Here is a 14,313-nt window from a genome sequence, read left to right as displayed (position 1 = left end):
AAGGGCTCTGAGGACACTTAAATGCCACCCTTTAACACTGTTCTGACTCAATTTGCATTCAGCTGGTATTTGTTGTTGGTGGCTGTATGTGGGAGCCAGGGTGGATGAAAGCACATTCATTTGACACCTACTGAATGCCAGGCACCAGCAAGGAGCTTAACATTATCTCTTTAGTTCCACAACCCAACTTTGGGATATTATACTAGTGTTGTCCCCATTTTACAGGTGGAGAAATTGGGTCTCAGAAGAATCAGTCTCTAGTCTATGATCTCAGAGCCCCAGGAGAGGTAGGATGGGTATACAGCCCAGGGCCATCTGACTCCAGGGGTTGCTTTTAACCCCTGTGCTGCCATAAGTGAGAAGGCACCTGGGAGAGGGTTCTGCAGGAAACGGGTCACCAGGAGGGGGCGCACGTTCCCAGAGGCAGGAGCCCCAAGTTCAAATCCCAGGGCCCTCCTGGCTTGCACATGTGACCAGGGCCAGGTTCTTTCGGTGTGGACCTCAGTTTCTCCCCTCCACCGGCCAGCCATCGTCAACCAAGATTCCTGCAGACCGGCTCTGCAGCCTAGGATTCCAGATTTCTGCACTACTGCAGCCCTGCTGTGTGACCTTGTACCACTAGCCTACACTCTCTGGGCAACGGACCGAGGATCTCTGAGTGCCCTTCCGGCTGGCCACTAAGCGTCGCTGACTACGGAGACCCTATCTCCCTCCAGTAAGGCATGAGGGGAGGTGAGCTCTGGAAATAGCGCCCCCCACCCTCCTAGCCCCAAGCCAGTGGCCGGATCCGCGCCTGGTTTTGGGCGCAGCCACGCGGCCCCCTCCCCCGCGCGCATCTCCCCCGCCCCCTCCCCGCTGCTCCGGGGGAACCGGGCCGTGCGGCTCCTCCTCCTGCAGCCGCATCTGGGGCGCCGCGCCGGTCAGAAGAGAGGCATGGGGCGCCCGCGGGCCGGGGCCTAGGCTGGCGGACCTGCGAGCGGACCCGAACGACGGCGGCACAGCGCAGCGGCCGAGCTGGCCGGAGGCGGCGGAGGCGCGGGACGCAGGTGAGGGCGCGGGGGTGGCGTGGCGCGCGCGCGCGCGCACACGGCGGCCCTGATCCCCTTTTTGAGGCCGGTACGCCCCGTCCCTCCGGAAGCCCCCCAAATCTGGCTCTCCTCCCTGATAGACCTCCTTACACCGAGGGGTGGCACTGGCGCAGAAAAGCCTCCTCCCCCTGCCAGTTCTGTCTGCTTAGCCCCTGGTCTGAGGGGGCGGCTTTGCGGCTGGGAAGCCCCCTTCTCTGGGAGGGATCCCCCTAATCCAGGTCTCCCCGCACCTTGAAATGGGGGAGTCAGAGGCGCTGGGGCCCGGAAACCCCTATCCAGGGCCAGACCCCGCCCCCCCATGTCAGCTCTTATTCCCGTGGACTCCCCCATGTCAAGGGACTGCCAAAGCTGGGAAGCCCCTTCTCGGGCTGATCCTCAATCCGCAGGGCGGCCAGCGGTTGAGGCAGACTCCTCTCCGCTGCCCACCAACCTCGGAGCTAAGCAGAGGGAGCTCTGACTGCCGGCCGGGCATTCCTCCATTCAACCCAGCTGCCTGCACCCCGCTTCAGTAGCCCCGGGAGCCTGCCCAGCAGGCTTCCCCCCTTCCTGAGCTCCTTTTCTGGACCCAGCATCTGCAGAGGGGGCGAGGGCAGACCCCCTCCCTCCAAGCACAGTATAGCGCCCCCTTCCTGCTTGCTACTCAGGAGGGGCCGGACTGACCAGAGCACCTGGGCTGGGGGGGCGCTCACATGGCTAGGGGAGGCCCCCACGTGCGGCTCCCCCCCCCCCCCCCCGCAGTGAAAGGGGTTCGCATTCAGAGCGGATGGCAGGTGGACCAGGTGGCCCGAGAGAACAGCTGGGTCCAGATGTGCCTTCTGAGAGGGGACATGTGCTATCTGGACATGTGATGGCCTCTGGCCTCTTTTGACCAAACCTACCTCCTCTGATCCTCCACCATCCTCCCATTCCTCTCTCCCTCCATTCCTCCTCTCTCCCTTTATTCCTCTCCCTTCTCCCTTCTCCCTTCTCCCTTCTCCCTTCTCCCTCTGCGCTGCCTGAGTGTTGCAGAGGGGCCGCCAGAGACTGTTGATTTTAGGAAAATGAAATGCCGGCAGGGTTGTGGGTTGGTGAAGGCCAGTTGTGCGGGTGAGAGGGGGAGTGAGGTGCCCTGAGAATGGGAAACCTCGAGCTTGGAGGGCAGTCCTAATGGGGGAAGGGTCCCTGCACCCCCACCTGCTCGCAAGTGGAAATGACAAGGGAGGCCGGACCTGCCTGCGTGTCCCCCATTGCGCCTGTCTCCCCAGCCCGGTTCCCTGGGGTCCTGGCTCTCCCTGCCTCTGTGCCTGCTCTGGTGGGAGGGGCTGTGTGTCTGCTGTGCTGGAGGTGGTGGAGCCAGGTTGCACAAGACCATCTCAAAAAGTGGCTGTTGAAGGAGCCCAGTTTCTGTCCCACAGAGGGGACTATGGGCTGCCCAATCCCCGGGTGGCCTGGGGGGCCTGAGTCAGCCTGCTGTGAGCAGCAGAGCTGGGTGGGGCCGCAGAGCTGAGTGGCCAATTGGTGGCTGGAGTGTTGGGAGCCACAGCCAGGCCCCAAAGCTGGCTGCTGTCCAGTTAGCAGCAGATGCCGCGTGTGTTCCCAGCAGCTCCGGGAGACACTGGCTGTGTACATGGGGTGTGCGTGCGTGTGTGTGCCTGCGCGGGGGGCAGTGGTGTGCCAGGGTTCCGGGGTCCTCATAGAGCAAGAGGCAGCAGTTCAACTTCTGTGAGTGTGCCTGTGCGTGGTGTCCATGACACCCGCCCCTTGTCCCTCCATGGGAGGCCAGGTTAGGCCTGTGCCGGGTGCTGGGACACGGCATGGCCTGATATCCCCCCTTTCAAGGAAGCCCCTGTTTTGTGTGGGAGGCCATCTGTGCTGGGTGCTGGGGACAGAGTGTAGGGCCCAGATTGGAGAGGAAGTGGGGGGGGGTAGAGCGGGTCTAGTGGCTGAGTTAGGTGGGACCCAGGGCAGCGCTGAGATGGAGCTGCGAGCTTGAGGGCCATGCCCTGGGCACCAGGCTGCCTGGCTGCGGAGTCGGGGGTTTTGAGGGGAGTCCGCACAGCATTTGGGAACTGAAGATAAATTGTGTACTTTGGAGCTTTTGGAAGACTCGGTGACATATTGGACATACCAGGGGCACCTACTGGCATCTCGTTAGGTTCTTGCGTGGTTTCTGGGCCACTGGCTTGATAAATGTCAGTGTCTCTACATGATGGGAAGGCTCTGAGGAATGGTGTTGGATACTTTATGTGACAGGAAGCAGGTGGTCTCTACCCTTTCATACATCTGTGATTGATAGATTCATTCATTCAAAAAATCATTAAAAATAGCATTATCTGACCATCTTGCCTTCTAAACACCTCCATTTCAATATTTTGAAACGTGAATTTATAAAAGCTTGAATGCAGATTTTTTTTTAAAAGCACACAGTAGATACTAAGTAAATGCCCACAGCTCTTAGAATGAAGTCCCACCTCCTCTCTCGACTAGCCACCTATCTGGACATATTTTGTACCCCCCTCCTCCCTCTTTGGCTTCGGACCCCTAGCCTGCTTTCATTTCCTGGAGCAGGCCACGTTCCCTCCAGCCTCAGGGTCTTTGCACGTGCTGGTTCCTCTACCTGAACATCCCACCCCCCTCCCTGCATTTGCCTACTTAACTACTCATCGGCCAGATCTCAGCTGAGCCGTCACTTCCAGAAGAGAGCCTTCCTTGATGCCCAGGCCAGGTTGTGTCCCTGTCACCACATTCATAGCCCCTTGGGCCTCTATCTTCACTACCCAGTCACCACTCATTGGACACCTCGTGGTGTGGTTGGTTTGGGGAGGGGCAGGGTCACGCCGGCCTCTTCCTGTCATTCCCCAGGTGCTGAGGACAGGTCTTGGCTCTTCCTCAGCCTTGAGTCCATTTTTTTTGGTGGAATAAAAGGGTAAACATGGCCAGGGCTATTCTGAGTTGAGGGCTGGGTGGCAGGGCATGGTGGGAACCTGGGACTGACATAGTTGCCAGCACGACCATCCCCATGAGTTCCTGGCCTTCACCTGGGTCTGCAAATTCAGAGGCATTAGGCTGGGTTCTGTGGGAGTTATAAGCTTCTGGCCTCTAAAATCCCATGTGTCCATGGGACCCCAGAGGCTTTAGAAGAGGGTGAGGGTCCACAGGTGGGCAGGACACTGTGTTTTCAGGAGTGTGCCTATGCCTGTCTGACTGGGCATTTATTGCCACATCAGTTCATTTGCTTACGTCATCATCTGTTTCCTTGTTCATTCATTCTTTCGTCCACTAGGTCCCCAGCTGGTCACCCCTCCATTTCCTAGTCTTCCATTTCTTCTTTTGGCCACCAGTATTTCCTAAGGCCCCATCAGTGCCCGGCCTGGGTACACAGGGTCAGATGGGAGGGGCCCTGCTCTGTAAACTGTAGTCATCCTGCCAGGCCCCTCCCAGCGATGGGGTCTGGAGCTGTCCAGGTGCTGGGAAGGGCCACTAGTGTGGACCTGTGGGAGCTCCATCCTGGAGGACAGGCAGGAGATCCGGAGTGGATTTTGGAGGATTAGAGGGATGTTGGTAGGTGGAGAATGCAGGGGAGGGCACGCAGGCTGAGAGGATGGCATGGATAAAGGCACAGTGGAAGCCCAGTGCAAGGCGGGCTTGGGGTTGGGGGATCGCAAGTCCATATGGGAGGTGGCCCTCCCTAGCGGGCTGGTCATGGAGGAGGGCAGTGTGCCACCATGGAGTGTGTCCAGTCTGTGCCAGGAGCCCTGTTGCTGTGTGGCCCTGGATGAAGCGTGTCCCCTTTCTGGAGTCATGTGGTAAAGCGAAGGCTTGGACCCACTGGGTGATCTCAGAGGCGTCTGTGATGCGAGCAGCTCAGGAATGGAGTCCGCCAGGCCCTGCCTCTCCTTTGGGTATGTGAGGGGCTGTCACAGGGCTGGGCTTGGTTCCCTCCCGTGGCTTTGGAGGGCAGTGTGTGTGAGCACCTGGGCCTGGGTCAGCAGGGGGCTGATGAGGCTGGAGCACTCTAGCAGGCGGCCCCGTCACTGAGGGAGTTGCCAGGGCTGGAGGGAGGGTCCCACGACGCGAACTCGCACTGCCCCGGCCGTCACTGAGGAGAGGCTTCCTGTGGGGGCCCAAGGACATGCCCACTGCCCACTTATCAAACTCTCCTGGAGGGCCCTGAACACTCACAGGTGGCCTTTCTTCTACGGTGGCCTGTGGCATGTTCTGCTCCTGCACCCCCTCCACAGTCTCCTGGGGTTTGCCCCGGCCAGGACCGAGACCTGTGTGTGGGGGGGTGCACCTCTCTGCAGTCCGCAGGACACATTTAATCCCACATCTTTTGGCTACCCCAGGGGGCAGCAATGCAAAGGGTATTGTCTTCATTTGACAGATGAGGAAACTGAGGCTTAAAGCAGTTGGAGGGGGTGTCCAAGGTCAGTCATAAGGTGGGGGGTAAGCCCACAGCGCAGGACCCTCTGCCCCTGGGCCCCGGGGTGCCAGCAGGTAGGGCCCTCTTGCCAGCTGCTAACACGTCATTTCATGAGCCCATGAGCCGGGCCTGCCTGGCTCCCTCTGTGCTGATTTCGCAATGCCGCCTCCTCCCCACCAAGTTGTCTGACGTGGCCTTTTCAAAAACCCAAAATGAATGGAAGCAAATTTTGTTTGGAGAATTTCGCTACACCCTCCACCAGGGCTGGTTACAAAACCAGGCTCGGGGATCCCTGCTGATGTTGATGGTAATAACAACAGCATCCTTGCCTGGCATCCACTCATTCAACAAAGCATCACTGACCATCTCTCCGGAGTCAGCACGCTGCTGGGCCCTTTGTTGCATGAGCACCAGCTCTCAGCACCTTAAATCCGGCTTCCCCCCTGAGTCCCATCATGCCCTATTATTGTCATCCCATTTTACAGATGAGGTAACTGGGGCACAGAGTAAGTTGTCTAAGGCCGACAGTGTTTAGAGTCAGAGTTTAGAATCTGGACACTCTCGTGTCCTGGAGAGTCTGATGTTCCCGTTTGTTTAACACGACCAGAGTGATGGGTGGGCGTCAGGCCTGTAGGAATCACATGTCGTAGAGCCGGATCTCGGCTTGGAGAGCCTGGACACACACTGGAGGCCGAGGTCAGCCTGGTCTGAAAGGGTGACCGCAGGAGTGTCCCTGCACATCAGTGGCCACTCGTTGCCTCTCCTCCCAGGCCCTGCCAGAGGCCCCGGTGTGGACTTTAGTGAGAGCTCCTTCCCTCACACACAGTTCTGGAAGGTGCCCATTGTTCGGGCTTGGGGGGGAGGTTGAGCCAAGAGGTGACACGGGTGTTGAGAAGTGACCACAGCTACACAGCAGAGGGAGACAAAATGCTTGGTGTCTGGGACCGTCCAGTGAAGGGGCAGACCCCTCCGCCTTCACCGCAGCCCCCGGGGACCCAGTCACAGGGCGCAGGTGCACCTGAGAAGGCAGGGAACACGGCAGCGTCCTCCTCCCCTCCGTGTGAGGCCAGGGCAGGTCGTCCGTCCCTCCCGGGGAGTTTGCTTCAGAAAGGGCTAATGCGACCTTTGGCATGTGAGGGGATCATCTTTAGAAAACACGATGTGGGCGGGCTCTGTCTTTGATAACAGAACTGGGGCAGGCACCCTGGAGTGTGAATAAAGTACGGGGCCAGTGATTGAGCGCCTGCTGGGTACTAGCGCTGTGCCCACGACAGGGGCTCAGAACCACGCCCAGTGAGATGGGGTGCCGAGATTGTGCAGGACAGGGAGCAAGAGCCCCACCTCTGGGTCCAGGTACTTTCCTTTCTGCTGTGGCAGGTGAGCCTGCCGTGAGGGAGGAGGCTTCAGGAGGGGGACTGAGGAAAGAGTAGTGAGCTGATTTGCTGCTGTGTGTCCCTGACTGAGTCCCAGCCCCTCTCTGGGTCTCTTGGACTCCATCTGTTTGTTGGGGTGCTGGGGTTAGGTCTGCGGGGCTCTCCCAGCTGAGCCCTCTGTGACTCCAGGGGTGAATGTGCTGGGCTTCTCCCTGGGAGGTGTCAGGGAGCCCTCACTGTCCTCACTGCCGACCCTCGCCTGGCCCCCGCCTCTCCCTGTCCCCCACCCCTGCCAGAGGGAGGGGGCCTGTCCTTCCGCCCACTGCAGGCTGACTGCGCGTGGTGACGCAGCAACCAGGGCTCTGGAGCACATGGAAACGGGGATCCGGGTTTGCTAAAGACAGGGGGGAAGAGGTTCTTCCCACCACCCCCGGCTGCCTGCCTGCCTGCCTACCTCCCCTGGCTGCTGCCAAGCCCTGGCACCTCCTCAGCTCTGCCAGCTCCACTTGGATGGTAGGAGGCTCAGGGCTGGAGGCTCAGCCGAACAGGGCCCAAGTTCAGGTCTCAGCGTGCCGGGGCCTTGCTGTGTGGCCCTGGCCTGGTGGCCTGCCTTTTCTGGGCAGTGTGGACTGGGAGGGACGGGCTTCAGAATTCGGAGGCTGACCGGGCAGCTTTTCAGTGACAGTTGTGAGGGGTCACCTGTGACTTTTCTGCTATTTGGAGGGTGGGGTTGTAGTCTGAAGACACAGGATTAGTTAGCTCCAGGGCCTTGTGCCACCTGTGCCCTCCCTGTGTGCACCTGCAGTGGAGGGGGAGGGTACTGTGGTCATCCCCCCATCTTACATCTGAGGAAACTGAGACTGCATCCCGGTAGGTGGGTGAGGACATGAACCTCCGTCTCTGTGATGCCGGCATGCGGGCAGGAAAGTAGGCCCCAAGCGGGGCAAGCTGGGTGGCTGCGAGCCTCCCTCTCCCCCTTCTGGTCTCAGTTTCCCCGTCCGTATAGTAGCCGGGGTGGGGGCTGCCCCTGCCCATCTCAGAGTCCTCCCCTGACACTGCTGGGAATTCTCTGAGCCTCTTCGCCGACCCCCACAGCTCCCAGCCTCAGCGCCAAGGTGTGACGGCGGGCGGGAGGCGTCAGCATGTCAGCAGGCCCCTGCTCTGCGGGACCTGGCACTTTGGGGGGTGAGAGATTCCTGGAGGACTGGGCATGTGAGAGGCCTTCCAGGGACAGCATGGGCGCAGCAGATGCTGGTTGGCTCTGGGTAGCCTGTGGATCTTGGCCAGCCACGAGGCCAGGCCCTCTGCCTGTCTTTGTGTCTGACCCTCGTCCCTCTGCCTGTCTGTGCGTCTGAGCCTCGTGTGTCTGGTTCACCAGGGACTCTGGGAGAGTGCAGGATGGCCAGGGAGCTAGGGCTGCTCTCAGGCCCTTTCCCAGCCCTGTTCATGCAAGTGTGCGTGGTGTTTGGGGGGGGGCATGTGTGAAGGTGGGGTGTGTGTCTGTGACATTTCCCCCCCCTGAGGCCAGGCTTTTCATAGGTTGTCAGGTCCTCTCAGCACGAGGAGGTAGATACCATCACCCCTCTGGACTTCCCTCCCACCTTCTCTTTCTAAGCATTCATTCAGGAAACACGGGTGAGGTGGCCGCTGAGGGGCCAAGGCAGTGCTGGGCGTGTGTCAGCATCTGAGCCTCCGTCCCTTCCCAGGAAGCACATGACCCCTCCCGGGAGGCCAGCAGTCATGATAGAACCTCCCAGATGAGTGTAAACTCCCGTCAGTGAAGGTGCTGCTACCACTGAGAGGCACAGAAGCCTGCTGGTCCTGCCACGCCGCCCCAGGGAGGGGACCCCGCGGCTGAGCCGCGAGAGTGAGCAGGCGCTCACTGGGTAGACCCGTCTGGCCAAGGCCCGGAGGTGGGGCTGGCCTGGTCGCTGTGAGAGTCTGAAGCTGGAGGGGGCTGGGCTGCAGGGTGTATGAGGAATACTTCCTGGGGTATGAGGAAACCGAGGCTCCGACAGGCCCAGCCGCCTGCCCAGGTGGGACAGGTAATGGCTGGCGTGGATCTGATCCCTGAGGGGTTCCTGGGCGGTCTGCCCTGGCTGTACCAGCCCTTCGCCATCCCTGGGGCCAGCTCAGGACATTTAAACAACTTGTCTGAGGTCCTGTGGCTGGTCACTGTGGGGTGAGGCCTCCTCTTCACAGCCCCTCAGCTTCCCCCCACACAGTGCTTCCCTCTGGTAGAGACTGAGGGTCCAGAAGGTTTCAGAGCAGGGCAGACCCGTGGGGCGCTCCTGGCCAGTCATGCCCGGGCCTCCCCAGCGCTGGCATAGAGGGTGCACTCTCCGCCTCTGCTGAGCCAACCGACCTCTGCTGACCTGTGTGCCGCCAAACTCTGCTGACGCTGGACAGGGCGGAGACAAAGGCAGCGGGCAGCCTGGAGAGGGTGCCAGGTGGGTTTGCTGAGTGACACGTCCATTCCTGGAGGCCGGGGAGGGGGCAGCCTGTGCCTGGAGCCCTTGGGGTGGGTCTGGGGGTCTGGCTACAGAGTAGAAATCGGGTTCCTTCCCCGCCCCTCCTTCCCCGCCCTGGCGTCCTGTGGCTCCAGTTTTCATGTCTCTGGGCCGCCAGCCCCTGCCCGCATGCCCTCCACAGCTGGGCACAGCGATTGACCCAGGAGCCACACCTGGCTGTTCACACCGTCATGGCCCAGGGCGCAGAGCCGTTGATGCCTCCGTGCGTCCCTGTGAGCCCCTCCTGCCCCCACCATGCCCTCTTGCCCAGCCTCTGCATTTACTGTCCTCTCCGACCGGAAGACCCTCCCCCGAAGTCTCCCTCAGTAACGCCTGTTTGTTATTGACGCTGAGCTCAGGCCTCGCCCTACCTGAAGATGCTCTCCCATCCCACAGGATTACCTTGCCCGGACTCCAGGGGCCTGTGGACTGTGAGGTCCACTCAGTGTCTGCCTCCCCAGCAGGTGGAGGCCCCCCAGGCAGGGGCCAGGCTGAGGCCTGGCACACAGTGGGTACACAGGTCATGAGTATCGTGGAGCCCAGTATCCAGAGTACAGCATGTGCCCCTCCGCTCCCTTCCCACAGAGGGGCCCGGCCACGTGGCCGGTGTCTCAGGCAGGGGCTGGGCTGACGTCCCATTGTGGCCCCACATGTCTTTTTCCCCAGCCCCAGGAGGCGTCCCGTGGCTGCGTGAGCCCATCTGGGGCACCATGGGGTTCTCAGAGCCTGAGCAAGAGGGAAGTCGGTTGGTCGGTTGGCTTCTTCTAGCTTGTGGGCCCCCCGGGGCTGTTTTTTGCCAACCTGAGAAGCCCGACTGTTTGAAAGGAATATACACACGGCTCACAAAAATTGGGGGATATTTTATAGCTTCATATTCGTTTTGAAATATCCCCTAATTTTTGTGAACAGTATATTTCTCAATCTTTGAGCCCCTGAAATTTTGGGGCCTATGTATTACTTTAGCCTAGTCCACACTGACTGATTCAAATATCAGCTCTGTGCCAGACATTATCCTAGGCGCTGGGGACACTAACATTCAGCTCCAAAGGGCTGCTGTGAGAATTTACTGCAAAATTGTGCTGGCGCACAGTAGGCTTTGTGGGTCGGAGGAGTTATTCCAGGTCTGTTCTGTCTGGAAACCATCATAAACAGCAGCCTTAAGGGAGGCTGAGCTTGGGAGGGGCGGAGGATCTCTGGGCTGACGTGAGGGGGAGGCACGTACGTGAGGGGGAGGCACGTGCAGCCTGGGAGCGGGGTGGGTCCTACCCCTGGAGCCCACCCCCCAGAGACCCCTGAAGCCCCGCCCCCAGAGTACCCACCCCCCGCCAGCCAGTGCCAGGTCGCTCCCTCTCCTCTCTGGTCTTCAGGCTCACCTTCTGTGTTAGTAATCTATTGCTGCGTAACAAATTACTCCAAAACTTAGTGGCTTAAAACTGGTAGACATTTATTATCTTTCTCATAACACACACTCCCCGTCTATCTCCAGGAGCCGCCTTGCGGGCCTGGGGCTCAGACTCTCGTCCTCTGTAGGGTAGTTGGGAGAGATGCTCTTTTCTCGAGGCCTGGGCCAGACCTAGACATCAGCAGTCCCTTCAGTCCGCCCAGCGTCTGGGCACGGGTGGGGGGAGGGGGTTCAGGCTCGGAGAGGAGGGTGACGCCCCTCAGCCCCCTCTGCCGGGTGCTGTTGGAGCCGAGATTGAGACCAGACTGGCCAGGCTCTTAAACCACGGTCCTCCTGCCCAGGGTCAGAGCAGCGAGGGCGGGGAGGGAGGCCTCAGCTGGGTGGGGCTTTGGTGCCTGTTTAAGATGAGGAGTCAATAGCAGTATCTGTGTCCAGCCATTTTAATGAACAGGGTTTTGTGTGTGTGTGTGGGGGGGTTCTTTCCTTCTGGGTTTTTTTTTTAATATTTTATTTATTGATTTTTTAGAGAGAGAGGAGTGAGAGAGAGAGACAGAGAGAGAAGGGGGAGGAGCAGGAAGCATCAACTCCCATATGTGCCTTGACCAGGCAAGCCCAGGGTTTCGAACCGGCGACCTCAGTGTTCCAGGTTGACGCTTTATCCCACTGCGCCACCACAGGTCAGGCATCCTTCTGGTTTTTTCATGAAAAGAGCAAAACTGAGTGGAAAGGTGGCAACTGCCTCTGTCCCAAGGACCCTGGGAAGGCCTTTTGGAGCCACAGGCTGACCTCCCTGGGTGGCTGCCAGCAAGCTTGTCCACCCACAGGAGGAAGTGAGTGACTCTAAAGGTTGGCCTGAGTTTGAGTCCTGACTCTGTCCCCCAAGTCACTGCCTACCTTGGAGGCTCGGTGTGAGGGTGCAGTGAGGTACTGTGTGTGCAGGTACCTAGGACAGGGCCCAACACATAGTAAGTGCTCAAGAAAAAGCAGCCAACTGGTGTTGCTCTGTCGTGAGTGCCCCCCCAGCCCTCTGGCGCTCTCTCCTCACTCCCCGATCCAGAACAGCTCACAGCGGGTCCTGGGCCTCCCCGTGAGAGCAGCACACGGGGGACACTCGCTTATCCCCACTTTGCAGGTGGGAATCCACTTAGGACTTGCCCAAGGGCCCCAGCGTGACAGGGCTGAATCACACGCCTCTTGCCATGAATCTAGGGCTCTTCCCGCCATCCCACTCTGAAGGAGTCTCGGGAGAACCTCAAGTAGCCAAAGAGAGTTCTAGAAATGCTCAGAGCGCCTGGGAGCCAGGACACTTGGGTCCCTCAGCCCTCACTGCCCCTAGGCTCCTGTGTGACCCTGTTTGAGGTGCCTCCCTCTCTGCGCCTCTGTTGCAACAAGGTGTTGGGAAGAGCCTGGACTCGGGATGGCCTGGGACCAAGGTCCCCTTTCCTGGGCCTCCCCTAAGCCTGCTTCTGCCTTTCCCTCCCCCAGCCCTACCTCGGTGTCCCCTCCCCCCGGGCCTATCTCCGTGTCCCCTCCCCCAGGCCTACCTCGGTTTCCCCTCCCCCAGGCCTATCTCCGTGTCCCCTCCCCCAGCCCTACCTCTGTGTCCCCTCCCTCCTCTGCTGGCCTGGTTTGTACATGGCCCACATTCGAGGCGGCAGCTTTTTGGTGGTAGATCAGGCAGTGGGCATCCTCCTTGGAGAAGCCCACCCAGGCGCCCAGGCCTGACCCTGGGCCCCAGGGTGGACTCCCTCTGCCAGGGCCAGTGGCCATGGTCCTGTCAGCAGTTGCTCCCAAAACTGCGAGCCCGCCATGCCCCCCCTCACTCTCCCTGTGTGTCCTGCATTGGGGAGCAGATATATTTAGACAAAATGCTTTGTTCCGTACAAATTCCACATCTACTGTGTTCCAGGGTAGGGGAGGCAGGGCCTGCGAGCAGCCACACCTGGACCTGGAGCCCGGGCCGCCTCGGGAGCTCTGGGCGCTGCTGGCCACACAGGGGTGGGCATACCTGTCAGAAGGGTTCCAGGTCTTCCCCCCCACCTCGCTGTCCCCGGGGCCACATCTCTGACTTTTGGCCTCCAAGTCACAGCTAAACTCAGTCATCCTCTCCCTGACTCCCACTTCCCCGGAGTCGCTCCGCCTTCCTCTGCCTCTCAGCACTCAGAACGCGTTCTCCGTGGGTAGTCAGTGTCAAGTGTGGGTTTGTGTCTGGTGTGGGCCAGGCCCTTGCTGGACGCTGGGGACGTGGAGATGACTAACGAGGCCCCTCAAGGTGGCCACACCGCGGTCTGGGCGAGGGGTCACAGGCCACTGGGACAACATGGAGATGTCTATGGTCATAACAGGGAGCTCGAGAACAACAGGGCACCCAGCTGGGGCCATGGTCAGGGAAGGTTTCTTGGAGGATGGAGTGGTCCGTGCTGGGTCCTACAGGTTAAGTGGGAATGAGCCACCACAGGGACAGAGCTGGCGGTCTGGGCAAAGGGAACCGCATGTGGAGAGGGCACAAGTTGAGCGAGAACCCGCTGTACTTGGGGAAGTGGAGAGCAGGGAGGTTGGCCCCGAGTGCCAGGCTGAGGGTCTTGCCGGACACTCCCTCCCCTCCCCTCCCCTGGGCACTGGAGAGCTGTGGGCGGGTTTCCAGCGGGGCAGTGGCTGGGTCTGGTGTGAGCCGCTGGGCAGTGGTTCCACCCGCTGCCTGCCAGGCTTGCGCGGCTCCCACAGCAGATGTGCCGTGCCCAGCTCGGTCGGGTGGGAAACAGAAATAGCTCACACGTGCTCAGCGCTTGGTGAAGCGGCTACCCCCCCCCCCCCCCCCCCGCCTCAGCGCATTTCATCTGTACCCGAGTCAAGGACAGCTCAGTGCCTGCGAGCTGGGTGACCTTCTCCCTCCGTTTATTAATATGCCGCCCACTGGGGCTGCAGGCAGAGCTGGGAGAGTGTGTGCGGGTGCAGGGAGCGTACAGACGGGTCCCCGGGCAGGGGAGACGCTGAGGGGCTGGAAAATGGTACCTGCCCCAGAACACTGTCCAACCAGATAAACCACAAATGCAAAACTGAATGTAAGAATTCCCTGGAATCTACTTCCCTGTGGTGACCACCATTAATGTTTCGATGTCAGCCTTCCGATGTCTTCGGTCCATCAGCCCTGGCAGATGGGTTCGTCCATCCATCCAGTATTTGTTGAGTGCTGACTCCATGCCTGCCTGTGGTGACAGAGGGGACATGTCTCTGAGTGAAAGACACTTCCTTGATCTTAGGGAACTCAAAAAGCAGGAAAAACAGCAATGAGGCCCGCAGGGGTGGGGCACAGGAACTATGGGCACAAAGGAGAGGTCCCAGCCCAGATGGGCATCAGGAAGGCTTCCTGGAGGAGGTGACACTTGTGCCGAGGGATGAGAAGTTACCCTAGCAAAGAGGAGCTGGGGAAGTTTTTACTGGTGGAGGGAATGGCAGATACGCCAACCCTGTGGTGTGAGGGCAGTGGTGTTTTCGGGAAAGAGAAAGGAAGATGGGGAGGCTAGAGTCTTGGGGTGAG

The 14,313-nt window shown here is 59.9% G+C and overlaps 1 protein-coding gene across 1 annotated transcript in view; it reads left to right on the top strand.

Annotated features, from left to right (window-relative positions):
- Positions 1 to 935: 935 nt before the first annotated feature.
- DLGAP4 (DLG associated protein 4) overlaps positions 936 to 14,313 on the top strand; it is a 175,099-nt gene continuing 161,721 nt past the window's right edge. The window contains exon 1 of the mRNA XM_066237976.1: positions 936 to 1,046. The gene's annotated coding sequence lies outside the window, so the exon portion shown is untranslated. The remainder of the gene's footprint in view (positions 1,047 to 14,313) is intronic.

Source organism: Saccopteryx bilineata, chromosome 6, assembly GCF_036850765.1.
Source record: "Saccopteryx bilineata isolate mSacBil1 chromosome 6, mSacBil1_pri_phased_curated, whole genome shotgun sequence".
NCBI lineage: Eukaryota > Metazoa > Chordata > Mammalia > Chiroptera > Emballonuridae > Saccopteryx > Saccopteryx bilineata.
This window is presented reverse-complemented; position numbering and strand designations above follow the sequence as displayed.